Raw genomic sequence first — 24,457 nt, 5'->3', positions numbered from 1 at the left:
TGGGGGTGGATCAATCATGCTTTGGGGTTGTGTTGCAACCAATGGCACGGGGAACATTTCACAGGTAGAGGGAAGAATGAATTCAATGAAATTTCAACAAATTCTTGAGGCAAACATAACACCATCTGTATAAAAAGGAAGTTGAAAAGAAGATGACTTCTACAAATGGATAATAATCCTAAACACACACCAAAATCCACACTAGACAACCTTGAAAGACGCAAACTGAAGGTTTTTCCAATGACCCTCACAGTCCCCTGATCTGAACATCATTGAAAATCTGTGGCTAGACCTCAAAATAGCAATGCATGCAAGACGACCCAGGAATCTCACAGAACTGGAAGAATTTTCCAAGCAAGAATGGATGAAAATCCCTCAAACAAAAATTGAAAGACTCTTGGCTGGCTACAAAAAGCATTTACAAGCTGATACTTTCACAAGGGGACGCTACTAGGTAATAACTATGCAGGGTGCCCAAACTTTTCCATTGGCCCATTTTCCTTCTTGTAATTTTTAAAATGTAAAAGATTAAAATATATATATTTTTTGCCTAAAATACAAAGGAAATTTGTCATCTTTAACTTTAGGCCTTTTAGAGATCATTTCATGTTTTACTTGCTTAACTTTTCACAATAACAGTAAATTTGACCAGGGGTGCCCAAACTTTTACATGACACTGTATGAAAAGTAGCATCTTACAATGACAGGAAAAGAAGAAAAAAATTCTGGAATATAGAAGGATTACATTGGTAAGAGGAAGAGCTAGTAAATTAATAGTATTAATTTTTGTATGTTTTTTTTTTTTTATTCCTGATGTATATGGGAATAGATTTAAAAAAATCACTAACTGTCGCCATGAAGTTCTGTGCCATTGCTCTGGACTCTAAACTGTCACCTCTGACATCACCTGCACACGACCAACTGCCGTTTACTTTCTACTGTCGGCTGAAGCGATCGGACGGAAGTTTGCGGTTTGGAAGAAATTTATGCTAATGGAGTCTACTAGACATGGAGAGCAGAGCATGGAGAATAGAGAAGGCAAGAGGAAGCGAGAAGATGACAGTGATATCACTGGATTCAAGAAGATAATCAAGAAGCGTAGAGGAGTCCACAACGGATTGGAGGAGCCAATACCTGGATGTAGCGGAGACGATGGATCATCCAGCCCCTATGCCAGGCTTAACTTCAGCCGCTTCAACATCTACCAGGTCTTGGGTAGGGGCGCCTTTGGCAAAGTAAGTCCCACATCTGTGGGCTCACAGCTGTAGGGGGCGGGGGAACATTGTTTTTTTACATGCCATCGTTTATATCGGCTCCTATCAGGCGGCCATATTGTACATACATTGGTCACTGTGTTTTTATTAAATCTAGATAGACAAGGAGATTTGGACCACACTAATGCCAACTCAAAGCATGACAGTTGGTGCTGATAGTACTCTATGTAGAAGGGAGAGAGGGAAGAGCTAAATGCAGTACTTCTCCCTCCTCCCGCTTACATAGCATATTATCAGCACCAACTGTGATCTCCTCTCAGTAATCTCAATCTGCCTTCATTGAATATTGATTATATCAGGAAATAGAGAATTTTGAAAACTGAGAATCTGTCCTGGCAGAGAAAAAAGCAGATTTCTCTGAAAAGATTTATTACAAAATTGCTTATTTTCATGTGTATTGTTGATTTATGAAATGAAAATTAAAATGATGATTATTTTTTAACACCTCTCCATAGCCCATCCATAGATCAGGCAGTGCATTATGCTGATAGATTTGTCCATCCGGTCCTGATCACCAGCAGATTGAGCGACCACTCAGTTTTCTCATGTGCCTTGTGTACTATAAAATCCACATCCCTTCCACCCCCTGCAGACACCTTCTAAGTATTCTCCATTTGTCTTTCTCAGGTGGTCCTGGCATCAGTCCCCGGACGTAACATCAATGTGGCCGTCAAAATGATCACCAAAAAAGAGGACAATGAGGATACCATCAAGAAAGAGCGGCGGATACTCCTGGCGGCCAGAGACTGCCCATTCCTATGCCACCTCTATGCCGCACACCAGTCTCAGCACAGGGCCTTCTTCATCACGGAGTATCTGTCCGGTGGCAGCCTGGAGGACTTGATCAGGATGTGCGGCTGCCTGAACATCGGCAATGTGAGGTGAGAAAGCGGAGAATGTGCCTACAAGAGAGCTAAGGAGATGGAAAAAAAACCTGAGGTCAGGGTGCAACTAAGGGAGCACTGGCAGGGCATATATTTAGGGTTCTAGATGCAGGAGGTGGGATACCAGGGTATTTGGGGATTGCTAGAGAAGGGTTTGATGACATTGATACTACACTCTGTTCTCTTCACCAGATTCTACACAGCAGAGATTGTATGTGGCCTCCAGTTCCTCCACGGACACAACATCGTCCACCGGTAAGTAGTACTTTCCTCCTTCTCTCTGTCCCCTTTACATTCTGGAGATATGGCCCCCAGCTTTGCTGGTGTTCTGTCCCTTATTCTACCTGATCTTGCAGTGACCCATTTTCCATTTCTTGTTATCAATGGACAGATTTCTTAATTGGTATTCTTCTTTCTTTGCAGAGACATAAAGCCAGATAACATGATGCTGGATGCAGATGGCCACATCCGTATCATCGACCTTGGGCTTGCCCAAGATGGCGTAACATCCTCCAAAAACATCTCTGGAGTGACGGGCATTTTCCACTACATGGCCCCTGAGGTGTTTCGTAGGAAACGATACGGCGCAGCAGTGGACTGGTGGAGCCTGGGGATCGTGGTGTCCAGGATGGCAGCAGGACGATCCCCATTTTACAACGGCCCCGTCAAGCAAATGGCTTTCAAAGCTATCATCAACGACAAGCCAAAATTTCGATCTTGGCTTGATGCTGACGTGAAACATCTCATCAAGAAGCTGCTGCGCAAAGACCCTCAGACACGCCTGGGTGTGAGCGGGAACATCCGACAGCATCCATTCTTTACGACCATTGGCTGGGAGGAACTGGAGGAAAGGAGAGCAGTGCCACCATTTACACCATTCAGGCCTGTTCTGGAGAACCACCATCTGCAGTGGCCGGAGCATACAGTCCTTCACCCCGTGGCCGGATTTACGTACGTGTCACCAAGTTGGGCCCGGTAAGTATCTCCTCCTCTGGGGATAACTCCCATCAGGTGTTCTCACATTGTGGTAATTGTCATCATCCATCTTGTATTTTTTCACTTTCCGGTAATGACTTTATGTCTCTCTTTTTCTTAGGTGGATGAAAAGATCTGGACTGTGAAAGAATCCATGACCATCTGGTGAGTGACCGCTGTCCACACAAGACACCTATTATATCAGTACATTGTATCTGATGTTACATAGCGGAATGGTTCATTATAAAGACCATTCCCCTAATAACAGAAGATGCAGTAGACAGAAGATTTAATGTCTTCCCCTTGTGTCTTGCAGGATGAGCCCGTGCCAACTGCCCAGAACTCCATGCCTCCTGACCCGTACCTCGTCTCTGCTGCTGTACGTCACCTCGGCTGCCCGTCAACATCAACTCTCTCTATACCATCTTCATGCCGGACCACTGCCATTGTTTTGCTGCCCCAGACTCTTGATTTGGCCTCCTCCAATCCTGGGCTGGCATCTGACATCCCTCCAGCCCGAAGATCTTCTACCCCAGGAGCGGCCTGTGCTAAGTTTCCATCTGGTGAGTTCAGGAACAATAGTCCTGGGGCAGGAGAATGTACGGAGCGACCATTATCCCTGAACTCACCTTAGCACAGGCCTGGTAAGTACCGCACCCATCACACATCACATCACCCACACTACATGGTCAGTATAGAACCTACACTACATGATCAGTATAGAACCTATAGGCACATACACACAGTAATTTATTTTCAGCACATAGTTCGGCTTTTGATCCTGGGATTTAATCTGATCGCCATATTTGGGGTCAGGAAGGAATTTTTCCCCCTAATATGAGGACAATTGGCCCATTCCTCATAGGGGTTTTTCGCCTTCCTCTGGATCTACATGGCCTTAAATAGGTTTAGTATCATAAATTAATAAGTAGATTCACACACTGGTAGCGTAACAAAAAAAGTTATAAAAAATAACATTTTCTTTGTTCAAAAGAAAAATTAATTCCTACAAATATAAATGATAATTAGTCCAAGTAACTAAAAATTATTTGTATTTTTTTTGTATATTAAACTTACATTACGCAGGTTAGGTACATTACACAGGTCACGTACAATACATAGGTTAGGTACATTACACAGGTCAGGTACATTACACAGGTGGGTTTCATCCTTTGATCCTGGGATTCGTTCTGATCGCCATATTTGGGGTCAGGAAGGAATTTTCCCCCCTGATATGAGGACAATTGGCTTATTCCTCACAGGGGGTTTTCGCCTTCCTCTGGATCAACACGGCCCATACATACATTTAGGGTGATAGGTTAATAAGTAGGTACACACTTTGAGAGCATAAGAAATAAGGTATAAAAATACAATAATTTTAATTGAATTTTTTTTTTATTTGAGACATAATCAAATCCAAACCTACAAAAATAATTGATATAGCTTGTTTTTTATTTGCACTTACATTACATTAGGTGTCAGCCCCTGATCCTGGATTTTATTCTGACCGCTACACTTTATTTGGGGTCAGGAAGGAATTTTTTGCCTTTTCTCTGGGTCAACGTGGCCTTAGTCTGATTGTTATAGTCACAAATTAATAGTGTAATATAGAGATAAAAATAAATAGTAATTTGTATTTTATATAATTTATAACTGACACACAGATATAGAAATAAAAACTCATTAGAAAAAATTAAATTAAATTATATAAAACTTTTAACAAATTAACTTTAGTCGGTGAAGAATCAGCCCTTGATCCTGGGATTTATTCTGACCGCCATTCTTTATTTGGGGTCAGGAAGGAATTTTCCCCCCTGATATGAGGACAATTGGCTGATTCCTCACAGGGGGTTTTCGCCTTCCTCCGGATCAACACGGCCCATAAATAGGATTATTCTGAGAGATGAATAATTTACACATATATATAATACTATAATATATAATAACCCATCTATAAATAAAATCTTCTCTTTACCCCCTATATCGTTGTGCTTGTCTTTATTCCATTGCTCGTCCGTGTAGTCATTATTATACAGCCCCCTATGTCTGAAGGTCCCATACACATTAGAATGAATATGGTCGAACCCCCGATATCATGACTGTCCTGTGGTGATAAATCAGCTGATTGCTCTGATTCCTGGGAGTGTCGGGTCTGGAGCAGGAGATGCTGTTGCCTTTCTCCATTCGGCTAATAAATGAGAACACTGAGCCGGTTTCTTCTCTAATTCCCATAGGAAAGACTGGGTTTCGAAAACCAGACATTAATTGTACTGGTCATTTAATAGAGGAGAGGGTTTGTTGCAGTGTGTCAGAGCAGTTGGGAACTATTCAGCTTACAGAGCATAGCCTGTTCTGGATACATTGGATGCGGCACAGTGGGGTATAGAGGATCTGCTATAACGCTGCCCCCTGAAGTCAGGACCCCCCCCACTCCAAGTAATCAGATCCTCCAGAGAACATTCACATAGCTCCCAACCATCCCAGATTCAGCGGGACTGTCCCACTTCTATACTCCCCTCTCCGAGGTTTTCATCACTCTGTTGCTGCTCCTCCTCCTCGGGGCAGGGCCGCTTATCTCTGCTCAGTGCATAAATTTAATTATATATTCACTTCCACTCCCTGCTGTGAACTCGCATCTCAGTGCTTGCAGGCTGCTGCTCTACCAACGCGCCACAGTCCACAATGATGAGGATAGGAGAATTTGGTAATCTTGACCACTATTGCAGGCAGTGAACCAGAAGCAGAGTATACATGGCCATAGAGATACATTGTGTATAACTGTATTTTTATGGTTCCTCTATACTGAGGTGAAGAAAGCACTTGTGGTCCCGCGGCTCTGGGGCGGTTGTTGTGTCATGTGACACCAGCGCCCAAGTCTCCACCAACGTATGGATTGAACATGAAGAGGAATTGAGAGATCACCTGCCGCCTGGACTCTCTCTTCATGTTCAATTCTTACATAGGTGGAGACAGTGACCCCAGCGATGATTGGGCGCCGGCGTCACAACAACTGCACCAGAGTCCCGGGACCAGGAGTGCTGACACGGAGCAGGCACAGGAGGGGAGTATAGGCTTTTTTATTTTATCAGCGCCAAACATTTAGTTCAAGAAGGGGTTTTTCTAGTAGTGCACAACCCCTTTAAGCTGCTGAGCCACCAGCTCTAGTGATGTAAAAGGGAGACTTTTGTTATTGTGTAGTATGGTGAAGACATCTGCAGAAAACAAAAAACACAGTATATATGTGTAGCATCCTGAGGACTCGGCTGCTACAGGGGTATTACACCTCAAGCCAGAGGTGTGGTATTCCACTCCCGGGTAAGGATGGAGTGTGGAACTGAGCTCAGATAGCTGCATACACTACATACATCCCATTTCCGGGGGACAGAACTACTGTACTCCCACTAGATATATGTGCAGGTACGACAGCGTCTGTCCCTGGCTGGAGTGGGAGGGGGTTGGAACATCCCAGTAGTGTAGGGGCAGATAGGGGGAGCAGTCTGGGTAAAGCTAGGAGCTCATTGGGTGCTGGTCACCTGAGCTCACACATAGAGGGAGTATATAAGGTGGGCACCATCTAGGAACAGGGTCAGTCAGTCAGTCAGCCTTTGTAGAGCAGTGGAGAAAAGCAGAGAAGCTCAGCCAGCTCCAAGGTCAAGAGTGAGAGAGGAGAGAGAAAGGCCCAGAGAGGGGAGAAGAGGGAACCCCAAGAGCCCAGAATCAGAACACAAGGGTGAAGGGTTGGCAACACGGGTACCGGAACCCGAACTGGTGGAGGCCACTAATCCTTAGCCAGAAACCGGAGGTCGTGGTTAGGATCTGCCACGACCCTCACCAAATCCACCCGGAAGGCACACCGAGCATAGGGTCAGGGAAGCCGAAGAAGGTTCAACCAACAGGAGACCCGAGGGAGCCGGACATAGGTGGATCCCTGGTGGGAACGGCCAGTAGAGAGGGAAAAGTCAGAAAGGGAGCTCAGGATCACGCTCCAGAATTGCTTGGGAGTTGGCCGAGTCCAGGACCTGGTGGACGCAGCACGGCTCGGGTGGTCACTCAAGGCCAGAGTGACCAACAGAACAGCAGTAAGTAAAAACCCTGAACTGCACAGCCCGACTCTGAGTCTTCTTCCTGCACCTCCACAACCACCATCCTCTACACCTGACCCCCTGAGGCTATACCCCTCCCGTTGGGGGTTATACTACCACAGCTGCACACACACCACCAGCCTCAGCGGACCCTTCTGCAGCAGCGGCCTTATTGACCGCAAATCAACGGGTGGCGTAGTCGACACAAAGAGCATCTAATAACATCTGTAAAAACTGCCACACACTGGGTTTGACACCCTGGGCACGGACCGGGTCACCGCCACTCGGAGACTACAACCCCCATCTGATCCGGCTCCGGGTGTCCCCTAAGAACATGGCCCAGGGGGTGCGTCAACTTTGGCGTAGTCGGCAGGATTTCGTGCCCGCAACCACCGGGTACTGCGTGCCTGAAGAAAAGTACAAGTTTACCTCAAAAAGAAGTCTCCCGCCGGTCCCGGAGGGTCCCCGCCATCGGACCCCGTCACAGATCGATTCCCGCCGGTTGTCCGCCATTTACAGCTTTTTCCCGCCATCCACGGAGTTTCCCGCCACTGGGAGACGTTTCCCGCCATCAGAAAAGATTTCCCGCCTTGGAAGAGCGGACGCCATTATGGGTGTGCCAGAGGGTGGCAAGAGGCCACCTCCCATCGTTGGCCAGGTCGAAGAATGGCGCCAAAAGCGGAAACCGCCCCCACCAACAGAGATTGTGATGCTGGAAGTGTCCATCAGCGTGAAGGAACTGCCCCTGGAGCTGACAATCACCAAGTTGCCCCGGGACCACCCTCAATGTGGGCGTATACAGAACAAAAGAGCGAAGATGGGTGCCGCCTGGAGGAGTCTGGAGAGAGCGCACCCGGAGACAAGAAGTCTGGAGAGGAGTATGGAGAAAACACACCCGGAGATGGAGGGAGAGCCAGGCAGCACCGACCCAGTGGTCAGGAGCCTGCTGCAAGCAACAACCCCACTAGGCCTAGTGGAGGTCCTGGCGCAGCTCCCCCGAGACCGGGAGTGTGTACAGACCGCGCTGGAGGGCCTCGCAAGGAGGATGGCCCAGGTGCAGCGAGAAACGCTGGCGGAGTGGAGCCGAGAGATGGCCCAGCAGACCGGAACCCGTCAGCGGAGCACGCCACCCGAGACGAAGAGACAGACCGCCTCTGAGGATGGTGCAGGAGGAATCGAGGCCGGAGACGGCGCCGAGGAGGGAGCTGAAGAGACGGAGGCAGGTAATGGGGACGTCACTACCCCGAGCCGAGAAACCGTGAGCCTGCCCCAGCTCCCCGTCGCAGAGCCCGAAATTCCCCCTGCCGTGCCCGTCGCTGCATCGTCACCGCCCCGGACTAGGCCTCAACCGGAAACCGCGGCCGCGACCCCTGTGACGTCACGCGCTTCGACCCTGAGCGCGGCCAAGCAGGAAACACCATCGGCCTGGTCGCAAGGTCTAGTGCCCCCGGGCGCTGCAGTGCCAACAGCGCCTTCTACTTCCACCGAGCCACCGGCCTGGTCGCAGGGCCGAGTAACCACGGGCGCCGCCGTTCTTACGGTGCCCTTTTCCTTTAGGGTGCCCCAAGCCTGGTCGCAAGGCCTGGTCAACCCGGGCGCCGCTACCACCACCGCGCCCATAACATCTAGAGTGCCGCACCTGGGTGAAGACCTATTTACCCAGCATACGTGCCCGGATGGGCAGCCCTTCATATGGCCCCAGGAGTACTATGAACTGGAACTCCAAAAGGCAAGGCCCCTGTGCGAGCCCCTGATTCCGGCTCCGAAGCCCGTTAAGAGGACCCCGCCCCCGCTGGAGGAGGCACAGTTCGAGTGGGACCCCACCGGAGAAGACCTAATGGGGTTCACTCAGGAAACTCGGGCGGCCGCAGCGGAGCGTGCAGAGTGCTGCCGGCAGCAGCTAGAGGTTTTTGAAAGAGAACGAAGAGAGAGGCGGGTCCGTGAGCAGCAAATGCAAATACGGAGCGTGGAGCAGAAGAGCCGGACCAGGAGGGACCCCCGTGCAGCTCATGGTCCCCGTACCACCGGGACTGTAATTAAATTTCATATGCAGCACGGGTGGGGCTTCATAAGAGACCATCATACCCCCGGCGACGTCTTTGTCACTCACAGAGACGTAGAAAGCCATCTGCCGGAGGGACACAGAGGTCGTGACCTATACGTAGGGGACGAGGTCACGTTCACCCGGCACAAGTGTGCCAAAGGACCCTACGCCCTCCATGTGCACCGGCTGACGGAGGAGGAGCTGCGGTGCGAGGAGGAGCAAGAGGACCCGGACGGGTCTGAAGCCTACCAGCAAGAAGGAGCAGGAGGACGCCGTCACTAGAGTACGGTATTGTGCAACTGTATATAGTTACCCGTCGGGGTACCAGAACTGTTGCTGATTTAAAATATGTTCCCCGTTGGGACAAAGTGTGAACTGTAACCCGTGTGTCCCCTATCCATTACCAGGCTGAGGACTGTGAACAGCCATTCCTAATCCCTAATACCTGGCCGAGGACTGAGAGCGGCCACCTCCCCCTTGTATATAGTTGCGCTTCCTAAGGTGCCCCCTACTGGTTTTATAGGAAACTAGAAGAGACTGTCGCACTTTACCCGGTCACAAGTTGCACCGTGGCCGGAGGAACCAGAAAGTTTATTAAGAAAAAGTCTATTGCTGCTAATGTATATATAATGTTTATATGTTTTATATGTTTATGTTTTATGAAAAAAAAATTGTATGTTTGGTATGTTTTTATTCTCTTACAGCCCGAGGACGTGCTGTGATTTACCAGGGGGGAATGTAGCACCCTGAGGACTCGGCTGCTACAGGGGTATTACACCTCAAGCCAGAGGTGTGGTATTCCACTCCCGGGTAAGGATGGAGTGTGGAACTGAGCTCAGATAGCTGCATACACTACATACATCCCATTTCCGGGGAACAGAACTACTGTACTCCCACTAGATATATGTGCAGGTACGACAGCGTCTGTCCCTGGCTGGAGTGGGAGGGGGTTGGAACATCCCAGTAGTGTAGGGGCAGATAGGGGGAGCAGTCTGGGTAAAGCTAGGAGCTCATTGGGTGCTGGTCACCTGAGCTCACACATAGAGGGAGTATATAAGGTGGGCACCATCTAGGAACAGGGTCAGTCAGTCAGTCAGCCTTTGTAGAGCAGTGGAGAAAAGCAGAGAAGCTCAGCCAGCTCCAAGGTCAAGAGTGAGAGAGGAGAGAGAAAGGCCCAGAGAGGGGAGAAGAGGGAACCCCAAGAGCCCAGAATCAGAACACAAGGGTGAAGGGTTGGCAACACGGGTACCGGAACCCGAACTGGTGGAGGCCACTAATCCTTAGCCAGAAACCGGAGGTCGTGGTTAGGATCTGCCACGACCCTCACCAAATCCACCCGGAAGGCACACCGAGCATAGGGTCAGGGAAGCCGAAGAAGGTTCAACCAACAGGAGACCCGAGGGAGCCGGACATAGGTGGATCCCTGGTGGGAACGGCCAGTAGAGAGGGAAAAGTCAGAAAGGGAGCTCAGGATCACGCTCCAGAATTGCTTGGGAGTTGGCCGAGTCCAGGACCTGGTGGACGCAGCACGGCTCGGGTGGTCACTCAAGGCCAGAGTGACCAACAGAACAGCAGTAAGTAAAAACCCTGAACTGCACAGCCCGACTCTGAGTCTTCTTCCTGCACCTCCACAACCACCATCCTCTACACCTGACCCCCTGAGGCTATACCCCTCCCGTTGGGGGTTATACTACCACAGCTGCACACACACCACCAGCCTCAGCGGACCCTTCTGCAGCGGCGGCCTTATTGACCGCAAATCAACGGGTGGCGTAGTCGACACAAAGAACATCTAATAACATCTGTAAAGACTGCCACACACTGGGTTTGACACCCTGGGCACGGACCGGGTCACCGCCACTCGGAGACTACAACTCCCATCTGATCCGGCTCCGGGTATCCCCTAAGAACATGGCCCAGGGGGCGCGTCATATGCAGTGTGTGAACACGGCCTTACAGATACAAGAAAGCCGGATGTCGTATAGTGAAGCTACATAAAGATCAGAAAGTTCTGGCGGCTCCGACGGTGAATGAGGAACAAAAAATAATCCACAGGTCCCAACTAGAGATGAGCAGGACGCACAGATGACGGCGCTCTGCCCGGACTAATCAAAAGCCGCCGGGGACGCTGGAAGGTAAGAGCTTCACGGCCTCCTGTTCAGCCGCCAGGTAGCCCTGATCTGGACACTGGACCAGAGACCCAGGAATCCATCCAGTCATCTCTAGTCCCAACTGTCCCGGATATAGAGAACAGCCCCAGATTTGGGTCTACACCCTGCAGTTTCGAGCGTCTGCTGAATGTCCCCCACTACCAGCGCCCCTCTGACAACTCCTCTTGCCAGGGAAGAAAGAAATGGTAAATGAGCGTGGATTGGGGTGTGGCCAAAATTTGCTGCAACGTGCACTGCATAATCTGTCCCTTTTTCTGTCCCTCAAAAGTTAGGAGGTATGTATTCATGAGGAAGGGGAATCACCTGCCTGTTAGTTCTTCGACCCGTAGTAAAAAATTTAAATAATTCTGGATACCCCATTTAAGCCTACCCAGTCTTTTTTGTGTGCCCCCCAAAAAATAATGCCCCTAATGAAGCCCCTTAGTGTTCACACCAAATGTAATAGCTCTTTTGTCGCTTTAATGAAGTATAACACCCCAAAGATACTAATGGCCCCCTACAGACTGTATGATGCCTCCACAGTGATCTCCACGCAATGATGCCCCCACATGAGGATTCCCCTAGCGCCCCCACACAATTATACCTGCTCCACAGTGTAATGCCCCCATAGTCCACCACCGCACTTTATAATTCCCTCAGTGACCCCACACATATAATGCCTCATGTACCCCAACACAATGATACCCACCACACAGTATAAGACCCCCACACAGTGAGACCTTCCACACAGTATAAGGCCCCCACAGTCCCCACACACATTATGATGTCACCTACACTTTATGTCCTCAAGGCCCCTCAAATAATGATGCCCCTACAGTCCTACCCCACACAATATGATGCCCCTCATTCCCCCACCAGTCTATTACCAGCGCAGGAGTCTTGATGAAATGAGGCCATTAGGCCTCCTGCGCCAAACCTCAGGCGACAGAGGTAAAGATGCAGATACAATTGAAATCTGGACATGCACCCTTCTTCAGGACTGCCCTACAATCATAGGACTGTCCAGAGGGAAACCGGATGGTTGGAGGCATGTATTTTGGAGTCATGTAGCAGGAAAGACACTCAAAAAATACATCTGCAATGATCAGCTGTATAGACTGGACGGTTAAATATGGTTGCACATTTTAGGTATTGGTGATTATGACGCGCCCCCTGGGCCTGTGCTGCTGCTGCTGTGCAGGGGGAATACCCGGAGCCGGATCACTGGGGGTTGTAGTTCTCCGTGGCGGTGACCCGGTCCGTGCCCAGGGTGGTCAAACCAGTGGCAGTCTAAACGTTGTAATAAGTGTCCGACTACGCCACCCGTGGATTGCGGTCAGTGGGGACCGCCGCTGCGCTGCCGACCGCTGAGGCTGATGTTGGTTGCGCAGCCGAGTATGGGATAACTCCCCACGGGAGGAGTATTGCCTCAGGGCAGCTAATGTGGATGATGATGGGAGTGATGGTGTGAGGGTCCCAGTGCTAATGGTGCTGGAGCGGCAAGGAATCACAGAGACGTGAGATGCGGTTCAGGGTCTTTACTGATGGTACAAGGCGGACCCTCCCGGGAGTACTGGCTAGTATAAGGGGCCTGGTCAGTCTGCGAGCAAGCAGGAATTCCCCTGGCCAGGTGGAGTTGTAGGCCTCCCCGTTAATCTGCACTCTTCCTGGCTACCTTGCTGTCAGCGGTTACAAGTAGCCCACGTCCCTGAGTATACCGTGTGGTGCTCACCCGTATGGCTGGTGACTTGGGGCCTTCTGTTAGCCTCCGCTCCTGGATGGCGGCGCTGGTCCCTTGTTTGTGACTGAGCCTCCGGGCTTCTATGGCCAGAGGACCTGGAATCCCCTGCCGGCTGGTTTCTGCTGCTGGGTGTATATCAGTCCCCACAGCCTCGGACTCCTGTGTCCGGTTTTAGTGTCTTCGTCCAGGGCGAACTCTGCTCAGCTCCAGCCCCTGGACTTCTGCTACTGCTCCTACAGAGCTCCTGTTCTTGCTTTCCCTGTGTCTGGACTGAACTCCAGGCTCTGACTGCTCTAACCCCGCCCCAGACCCAGTTTAAAAGGGCAGATTCCTCCCCTCCCAGGTCTGGGCGGACCGTGTTGCATGCTTAGGGATCCTGACCAGAGAAACCTCCCACTTGCTCTCAGACATAATATCTCTATTACTGCGGCAACCAGACCCCTGGGGTGTCGCAATTACACTGAAAGAGCAGGTTACTATGAGGCCTCCATCTTCCCTTCTTGTGAGGAACATATGGGTCAAGTGGCAGAAGTAGTTCTTCATAGCAGGCAAGTGAGGACCTACAGCAAGCGTGACCTATACTAGATAAGTCCGAGTGTGGCCAGACATGAGGGTTAAAGTGAAGACCGGCCGGGCTGGGACACATTATCGAAAAAAAACTATTATTCACATAGAGCAGGATCTCAGATACTTGAAAACCAAAAAACAAACTAAATCTCTAAAATGTAACTTTTATTAATATTTAAAAGCATGCGGGCTCACAACAAGACATGTAAAATATCCCCATGTGGATTGGTCACATTGCATAAGGGTATCTACATATATATTTAGGTAGTTTAGATTAACCCCTTAATAACATCTGACGTACTAATACGCGTCTGTGCCCTGGGACTTAAGAGCCAGACCCGTATTAGTACGTCATCGCGATCGCGCGCGCACACAGGCTGTGCGGGCGCGATCGCCGCCGGGTGTCAGCTGATTGTCACAGCTGACACCCGGTACTATGTGCAGGGAGCAGTCCTGCACTGCTCCCAGCACATTAACCCCCGCTATGCTGCGATCGAAGTCGATCACGGCATTGCGGGGGCAAGGGGAGGTGATCGGCGATACTCACCTCCTCTTCCGGCTTCCAGCGCAGTCTGCAAAGGCTTCCCGGGTGTTGCCATGACGACCCGATGTCGTCATGACAACATCCGGGTCACCAGAGAGCAGGAAGATTGCTTGGACATGCGCAGTGCATCTCCAAGCAATCTTCACACTGTGCACTTCTGACAGCCTTCATGGCATAGGGATGGTGCTCCATTCCTGTGCCATGCAGGCGATCAGAAAAAAAAAAGTGAAAGTCCCAAAGTGGGACAAAGTAATAAAGTGTATAAACTGTGTGAAAGTGGAAAAAAAAAAAAAAAATGTGCAAAAATATTATAAAAAAATAAAAAAAATAATACACCAAAAATAAAAATATAATGTACCCATCAATAAATATTATTATAAAAAAAATAAAAAAAAAACAATAAAAGTACACATATTTGGTGTCGCCGCGTCCGTAAAAACCTGACCTATAAAACTGTCCCACTAGTTAACCCCTTCAGTGAACACGGTAAAAAAAAAAAAAACGAAGCAAAAAACAATGCTTTATCACCATACCGCCAAATAAAAAGTGGAATAACACGCGATCAAAAAGACGCATATAAATAAAAATGATACCGCTGAAAACGTCATCTCGTCCCGCAAAAAACAAGCTGCCATACAGCTCTATCAGCTGAAAAATAAAAAAGTTATAGCTCTCAGAATAAAGCGATACTAAAAAATATTTTTTTCTATAAAATAGCTTTTATTGTGTATAAGCGCCAAAACATAGAAAAATGATACAAATGTGGTACCGCTGTAAACGTACTGACCCGAAGAATAAAGCTACCTCATCAATTTTACCACACGCGGAACAGAATAAAAAAAAAAAAAAAAAAACAATTCCTAAATTGTTGGTTTTTGTTTATTCTGCCTCCCAAAAATCGGAATAGAAAGCGATCAAAAAATGTCACGTGCCTGAAAATGGCACCAATAACAACGTCAAGTCAACCCGCAAAAAACGAGCAGTCACATGACTGTCTGCCAAAATCTGGAAAAATTATAGCTCTCAAAATATGGCAATGCAAAAACTAGATTTTACAAAAAATGCGTCTTATAGTGTGTGACAGCTGTCAGTCATAAAAACCCCATATGATTCTGGCATTGCTGTAATCACACCGACCCGAAGAATAAAGTCGTCTAATCACTTATACCGCACAAGGAACGGCGTCAAAAATAAACTCTTGGGTTAGGATTGGGCTAGGGTTAGGGCTGGGTTTGGGGCTAGGGTTGTGCTGGGGCTAGGGTTGTGCTGGGGCTAGGGTTGTGCTGGGGCTAGGGTTGTGCTGGGGCTAGGGTTGTGCTAGGGTTAGGGCTGGGGTTGGGATTTTTTTCAAAAGTAAGAAAAAAAGATGACGATATGGCGACTAGTGTTGAGAGCAAGTGCTTGCTACTTGAGTTTGCATCGGGTGCTCTGGTATGCATTGAGTATCGTGGGTATTTGAGTGACACGCTCGAGTCTCTGCCCCATATGCTTCGCGGCCAAAAAACTTTACGGGGATTGCCTGCCATGCACGAGTGATCCCCGCATGTTTTTTTTTGGGTGTCTAATAACCGTGAAACATGCGGAGCAGGGACTCGACCATGTCACTCGAGCACACGCTGTACATGGTGCATACCTGAGTACCCGATGCAAACTCAAGTAGCGAGCACTTGCGCTCAAGAATAATGACAACTTATTCAATATGATGACCTAATGTAAACAAATTCTGTGCCGTACCTCTGGGTTCAAAATGTTCACTATACACCTTAATAAAATCCTTGAGGGGTATAGTTTCCAAAATGGGGACACTTGTGGGGGAGCTCCACTGTTTAGGCACATCACGGGCTCTCCAAACGCGACATGGTGTCCGCTAACAAATTGAATGGAAAATCGGCTCAAATTGTTAGCGGACGCCATGTTGCGTTTGGAGAGCCCCTGTGTGTCCAAACTTTGGAGCTCCCCCACAAGTGACCCCATTTTGGAAACTAGACCCCCCAAGGCACCTTTCTAGATGCATAGTGAGCACTTGGAACCCCCAGGTGCTTCACAAATTGATTCGTAATAATGAAATAGTGAAAAAAAAAACACTTTTTCATTTTTATGAATCAATTTGTGAAGCACCTGGGGTTCCAAGTGCTCACTATGAATCTAGATAGGTGCCTTGGGGGGGTCTAGTTTCCAAAATGGGGTCACTTGTGGGGGAGCTCCAATGTTTGGGCACACAGGGACTCTCCAAATGCAACATGATATCCGCTAACAAATTGTCGGCTCAAATTGTTAGCGGATATCATGTTGCATTTGGAGAGTCCCTGTGTGCCCAAACATTGGAGCTCCCCCACAAGTGACCCCATTTTGGAAACTAGACCCCCCAAGGCACCTATCTAGATAGTGAGCACTTGGAACCCCAGGTGCTTCACAAATTGATTCATAAAAATGAAAAAGTGTTTTTTTTTTCACTTTTTCATTATTACGAATCAATTTGTGAAGCACCTGGGGGTTCCAAGTGCTCACTATGCATCTAGAAAGGTGCCTTGGGGGGTCTAGTTTCCAAAATGGGGTCACTTGTGGGGGAGCTCCAAAGTTTGGGCACAGAGGGGCTCTCCAAACGCAATGTGGTGTCCGCTAACAATTTGAGCCGATTTTCCATTCAATTTGTTAGCGGATACCATGTTGCATTTAGAGAGTCCCTGTGTGCCCAAACATTGGAGCTCCCCCACAAGTGACCCCATTTTGGAAACTAGATCCCCCAAGGCACCTATCTAGATGCATAGTGAGCACTTGGAACCCCTAGGTGCTTCACAAATTGATTCGTAAAAATGAAAATGTGTTTTTTTTTTTCACTTTTTCATTATTACGAATCAATTTGTGAAGCACCTGGGGGTTCCAAGTGTTCACTATGCATCTAGAAAGGTGCCTTGGGGGGTCTAGTTTCCAAAATGGGGTCACTTGTGTGGAGCTCCAAAGTTTGGGCACAGAGGGGCTCTCCAAACGCAATGTGGTGTCCTCTAACAATTTGAGCCGATTTTCCATTCAATTTGTTAGCGGATACCATGTTCCATTTAGAGAGTCCCTGTGTGCCCAAACATTGGAGCTCCCCCACAAGTGACCCCATTTTGGAAACTAGACCCCCCAAGGCACCTATCTAGATGCATAGTGAGCAGTTGGAACTCCCAGGTGCTTCACAAATTGATTCGTAAAAATGAAAAAGTGTTTTTTTTTTCACTTTTTCATTGTTACGAATCAATTTGTGAAGCACCTGGGGGTTGCAACTGCTCACTATGCATCTAGATAGGTGCCTTGTGGGGTCTAGTTTCCAAAATGGGGTCACTTGTGGGGGAGCTCCAATGTTTGGGCACACAGGGGCTCTCTAAACGCAACATGGTGTCCGCTAATTATTCAAGCAAATTTTACAATCAAAAAGTCAAATGGCGCTCCTTCCCTTCCGAGCCCTACAGTGCGCCCAAACAGTGTTTTTTCCCCAAATATTGGGTATCTGCGTGCCCAGGGGAAATTGCACAACAAATTTTGCGGTCCATTTTTTCTTGTTACCCCTGTGAAAATAAAAAAAATTGGGTCTAAAGTAACATTTTTGTGAAAAAAGTTAAATGTTCATTTTTTTCTTCCACATTCAAAAAATTCCTATGAAGCACCTGAAGGGTTAATAAAGTTCTTGAATGTGGTTTTGAGCACCTTGAGGGGTGCAGTTTTTAGAATGGTGTCAGTTTTGGGTATTTTCTGTCATAAAGACCTCTCAAAGTGACTTCAAATGTGATGTGGTCCCTAAAAAAATGGTTTTGTAAATTTTGTTGGAAAAATGAGAAATCGCTGGTCAACTTTTAACCCTTATAGCTCCCTAACAAAAAAAAATTTTGGTTCCAAAATTGTGCTGATGTAAAGTAGACATGTGGGAAATGTTATTTATTAACTCTTTTGTGTGACATATCGCTCTGATTTCAGGGCTTAAAAATTCAAATTTTGAAAATTGCAAAATTTTCAAAATTTTCGCCAAATTTCCATTTTTTTCACAAATAAACGCAAGTGATATTGAAGAAATTTTTCCACAATCATGAAGTACAATATGTCACGAAAAAACAATCTCAGAATCAGGGGGATCCGTTGAAGCGTTCCAGAGTAATTACCTCATAAAGTGACAGTGGTCAGAATTGTAAAAATTGGCCCGGTCATTAACGTGCAAACCACCCGCGGGGCTTAAGGGGTTAAAGATGTCCTTAATAATCCTTGGCAGTTACACTACCCTATTACAAAATATGTATTATCTAATAATTAGTGTTGAGCATTCCGATACTGAAATATCGGGTATCGGCCGATATTCGCGGTATCGGAATTCCGATACTTAATTCCGATACTTTTTCAATATCGTATACCGGAATCGGAAGTTCCCATAATGCAATGAGCCAGTTTCATTTTATTCAGCCAATGAGGATCCTAAGAAGTGTGGGCACATCCTGTTAGGCATGTAGGCATCTTAACTAATGGCATGGCTGTGATTGGCTGCTGAAATGATGTCATGATGCACTATAAAAGCCGCCGCCGCCATTTTGAGCTCACTCTGCTGTGAATTCAGTTAGGGATAGGACGCTGTTGTTCTGAGGGACAGTTTTAGCTACCTATTTGATCTATTTTGCTTTACCCGAGTTACTTTATAAAATCGCTGTGCCTTGCAGTGCTAGTGCACAGTTCTCTGTGCTGTTCACCGCTGTCTGCAAGGTCTGGTGTGTGAGTGCAGCTCACCCTGTAGTGTGTGTGTAGCACCCTGAGGACTCGGCTGCTACAGGGGTATTACACCTCAAGCCAGAGGTGTGGTATTCCACTCCCGGGTAAGGATGGAGTGTGGAACTGAGCTCAGTAAGCTGCATGCACTACATACATCCCATTTCCGGGGGACAGAACTACGGTACTCCCACCAGATATATGTGCAGGTACGACAGCGTCTGTCCCTGGCTGCAGTGGGAGGGGGGTGGAACATCCCAGTAGTGTAGGGGCAGATAGGGGGAGCAGTCTGGGTAAGGCTAGGAGCTCATTGGGTGCTGGTCACCTGAGCTCACACATAGAGGGAGTATATAAGGTGGGCACCATCTTAGGACAGGGTCTTTGTAGAGCCAGAGGAGCAGAGCAGAGAAGCTCAGCCAGGAGGGCTGACAGGGAGCTGTGGCTCCGGCTGGGCCCAGCTCCAGAGCAGAGCCTGCAGAGAGAGAGAGAGAGGAGTGAGAAGGACCCAGAGAGGAAACAAGAAGGGAACCCCAAGATCCCGGAATAAGGACAGAAGGGTGAAGGGTTGGCGGACAAGGGTACCGGAACCCAAGCTGGTGGAGGCCACTAATCCTCAGCCAGAGACCGGAGGTCGTGGTCAAGATTTGCCACGACCCTCACCAAATCCACTAGAAAGGCACACCAAGTATAGGGTCAGGGAACCCAGAAGAGGTTTGACCACTAAGAGACCCGAGGGAGCCGGCCAAAAGTGGATCCCTGGTGGGAACGGCCAGAGAAAGGGAAAGTCAGAAAGGAGCTCAGGACCACGCTCCAGAATTGCTTGGGGGTTGGCCGAGTCCAGGACCTGGTGGACGCAGCACGGCTCGGGTGGTCACTAAAGGCCAGAGTGACCAAAAGAACATCAGTAAGTAAAAACCCTGAACTGCATCTCCCGACTCTGAGTCTTCTTACTGCACCGTCACAACCCCCATCATCTACACCTGCTGCCCTGAGGCCATACCCCTCCCGTTGGGGGTTATACCATCACTGCTGCACACACACCACCGGCCTCAGCGGACTGCTCTGCAGCGGCGGCTTCAAAGCCGCACTCAACGGGTGGCGTAGTCGACAATCAAAGTAACATTTACTGCTTTAGACTGCCACTTAGTTTGACACCCTGGGCACGGACCGGGTCACCGCCACAAGGACTACTACCCCCATCAAGATCCGGCTCCGGGTATCCCCTGAAACATGGCCCAGGGGGCGCGTCATGTGCTTCAGCCACTTCTTGTTGTAGTGCACTCAGTGTGTGTCACTGCCTCATACATTGTCCTTTTTTGCCAATTCATAATTTTTCCTGATTTCTCCTATTAGTGTGGTGGTTCCATCTGTATTCAGCTAAATTGGTTCCAAACACACTATATAGGAGTAGATAGAGAAATTTTTTTGGTCTTGCAGCGCTAGTGCACAGTGCTCTGCATCTGCACTGTTCACCGCTGTCTGCGAGGTCTCTGTGTGTGAGTGCAGCTCACCCTGTAGTGTGTGCTTCAACCACGTCTGGTTGTAGTGCACTTAGTGTGTCTCACTGCCTCATACATTGTCCTTTTTTGCCAATTCATAATTTTTCCTGATATCTCCTATTAGTGTGGTGGTTCCATCCGTATTCAGCTAAATTGGTTCCAAACACACTATATAGGAGTAGTTAGAGGAGCCTTTCTGCAGCATTGGGCCCTGCAGCCCCAGCCAGATTAGTATTAGCCTATTTTTTGTAGCCTCATCTATTGCATTGTAGGTTACCTTCCTACATTGTAATAGCTACAAAAAGTTTGTGATACTATCGGTATTACATCTTTAGGCACATCCAGTGTCTTTTTGTGACAAAAAAAACCTAAATAAAGTTCACCAAACACTCCACTTTACAGTTGTGTAGGCCACATTAGCTCATATTAAAGTCTAGTCCACACTTTATAAAGGGAGAGGACGTGGGGATTCTGTGCCTTCTGCGGGCACCAGTGACTCAGCATCCCCCAGTTTTACCAGGGAACAGTCCTTTATGCGCAGCTTTGTAGGAGCTAGCCGTACCCCACTGCTGCGGGAGGACCAAATTGAAGCCGTTGTCGGATGGATGGCAGCTAGCGCATCGACTTCAATTAGTTCCAGATCCTCTCAGGTCCTGAGCACTGAAGAGCACCCATCTGTCTCTTCACCACCTGCCAAATTGCCCAGGCAGTCAGAGAGCCCTGGACAGGAGCCATCTCTACTTCTGTTCTCTGAATCTCTTGGCTTGGAAAGAGGGGGCCAGCCAAGCAGAATTCGAGAATTTGAAGAAGAAGGTAGTATGCAGTGATGCGCAACCGTTTTGTCTCTCTGAATCTGAAGAGGCGGGTGGGCCAGTGCCTATGGTCAGCAGCACACCTCAGTACTCATCTGATGATGAGACTCAGGTGCCACTTTCTGGTGCGTACTGTGCTGTCGAGACTACCCAGGAGAAGCAGTTGTTTGAAGAGGGTGGTGTAGATGATGAGGTCCTTGACCCATCATGGCGTGAGTGACAGGAAGGTGGTGGGAGCAGCTCTGAGGAAGAGATTCCCCGAACAGCCCAAAAAGGAGGGAAAGGGAGGGGGCAGACTTGGTTGCCAGTAGCCTCCACTTCGGCACCCATTAGGAGCATGGCTCTTCCAAAATTCAAAGCGGGCGCTCCCAAGACTTGCAGTGCCTGGTCCTTTTTTGACACAGTTGCAGATGACATTTGCTTTGTCAAATGCAAGCTGTGTAATCAGAAGGTGAAAAGAGGGAAAAGTGTCAGCAACCTCAATACCACAAATATGTGGAAACATGTGCGGACCAAGCACGTGGTGGAGTTACAAAAACACACTGAAGACCTAGGCCAACCTACAGCGCCACCTACCACCTCTTCAGCTCGTGTTGTAGCCTCTTCCTCCAGCTCACACACAGCTGGTTCGGCTTCCTCACAGGATCGCCATGGAAAAATCTCTGGCACTGTTGTACAGAGACACAGTGTAATTCCACCCACAGCACCACTTTCCCAGTCATCCTCGCACTCCCAGGCCAGTCTACAGCCATCGTTAGCACAGGCATGGGAGAAAAGGCGCCCATACTTGGCAAACCACCCCCGAGCACAGGCTCTGAATGCTGGCATTGCTAAACTACTGGCCCTTGAAATGCTATCATTCAGGCTGGTGGAGACTGACAAATTCCGTAACTTTATGGCATTGGCAGTCCCACAATACAACGTGCCCAGCCGCTTTTATTTCAGCAGGCAAGCAGTCCCTGCCCTGCAACATCATGTGGAGGGAAAAATTAAACATGCGCTACAAAACGCCGTCAGTAGCAAGGTCCACCTGACCACCGATGCGTGGACCAGTAAGCATGGACAGGGACGATACCTTTCCCTCACTGCCCATTGGGTAAATATTGTGGAGCCGGGTACAGATCTTGAGAGTGGCGCTGTACGTGTTCTGGCAACTCCAAGGATTGCAGGAATCCAGTCTGTACACATTGACTCCTCCTCATACTCCAGTTCCTCTGAATCAGCGCTGCAGGAGCCGTCACGGTCTACCTCCACATCGACCCGTGAACGGGTTACCTGTTATGATGACCGATATGAGCACAGCCGTGGCCAAACGTCAACAGGCCGTATTAAAATTAATTTATTTGGGAAATCGAAGTCACACAGCGCAGGAGCTCTGGAATGCCATCAAGCAGCAGAGCGACGTGTGGTTTGTGCCAGCGAATCTCCAGCCAGGCATGGTAGTGTGTGACAATGGCTGAAATCTGGTGGCAGCTCTGGGCCTAGGCAACCTCACTCACATCCCATGTCTGGCACATGTGCTCAACTTGGTCGTGCAGAGTTTTTTGAGGGACTATCCAGATCTTGATGCACTGCTTCACAAGGTCCGCATAGAGTGCGCTCACTTGCGGCGTTCAAGCAACGCAAGATCACGCATTGCAGCTCTGCAGTGCCGATTACGTCTTCCCGAACATCGCATCATATGTGACCTACCCACCAGGTGGAATTCAACGTTAAATATGTTGGAGAGGTTGTGTGAGCAGCAGGCAGCAGTAATGGAGTACCAGCTGCAGCAGGCGCAAACAAGTCGCAGTGCGCGCCAATCACACTTCACCACCACTGAGTGGGCCTCTATGAAGGACATTTGCCACGTTTTGCGTGCCTTCGATTATTCCACGCGGATGGCGAGTGCAGATGATGCACTAGTCAGCATGACTATCCCCCTTATCTGCCTGCTTGAAAAAACACTGCAAGCACTAAGGGACGAGGTTTTGGAAGAGGTGGAGGATGAGGAGTCACAAATGCCATCTGCTTCTCTACAGTCTGCGCAACGTGGTTCCTCACAAAGGCCTAGGCAGGGGACACTTTGTGAGGAGGATGAGGAGGAGTCAATGGATGAGGAAGACATCTGTCCAGAGGAGGGAGGTACACAATGCTCTAGTAGTCAGTATCTAGAGCGAGGGTGGAGTGATGCAGAGCAGGCAGAGATCATGCCTCAAGCAGGGGACAGCGTTTCTTGGCCAGTTGGCAGTCTGCAGCACATGGTTGATTTCATGCTGCAGTGCCTGAGAAACTACCACCGCATCGCCCACATTCTCAACACGGCTGATTATTGGGTGTCCACCCTCCTAGATCCTCGCTACCGGGACAACTTACAAAGCCTCATAACACCGTTGAACCGGGAGCGTAAAATGCGGGAGTACCAAGACGCACTGGTGCATTCCATCATGTTCTCCATTCCAACCGAGAGCAGTGCTGCTAGTGCTTTACAAAGCAGCTCAGTGCATCGAGGCAGTGGAGGAAGCTCTGCACAAAGAGGGAGCAGAAGCAGCGCCTCAGCACAAGGCAAGACCAGTATGGCCGAAATGTGGCAAAGTTTTGTGTCCCCGCCGCCACAAATGTCTACACCATCACAGACGACTCCAGTCAGCAGGAGGCAACGTTTCCGTCAGATGGTGACAGACTACATGTCTTGCACTCTTAGTGTACTCCCAGACGGCTTTTCTCCCTTCAAGTTTTGGGTCTGTAAGCTGGATACATGGCCAGAGCTTAGTCAGTATGCATTGGAGGTGCTAGCTTGCCCTGCTGCTAGTGTATTATCGGAACACGTCTTTAGTGCCGCAGGTGGTGTACTAACAGACCGTCGCATGCGACTATCCTCCGATAACATTGACCGGCTTACTTTTCTCAAAATGAACAAGGCCTGGATCTCTGATGAATTTGCCAGTCCTCTTCCAGAATAAATAATTGGTTGGCAACAGTATCCAGGTCTCCTGTTGTGTTCATGTTTCTACCAACTGAACTGTAATCTCTGAGCTCCAACACCGCCAGTTGGCGCTCGGAAGTGCCGTCTGCACAGTCAACACTTGATGCCGTGTTATTGGGGTTCAGTAACGTCAGCTGTTCCCCTGCTGTGCGGACGGCAATTTCTCCTGCTCTGTCCACATTCTCACTACTA

Source organism: Phyllobates terribilis, unplaced genomic scaffold (assembly GCF_046119375.1).
Source record: "Phyllobates terribilis strain yellow unplaced genomic scaffold, ASM4611937v1 Scaffold_15__1_contigs__length_34870131, whole genome shotgun sequence".
Taxonomy (NCBI): Eukaryota; Metazoa; Chordata; class Amphibia; order Anura; family Dendrobatidae; genus Phyllobates; species Phyllobates terribilis.
This window is presented reverse-complemented; position numbering follows the sequence as displayed.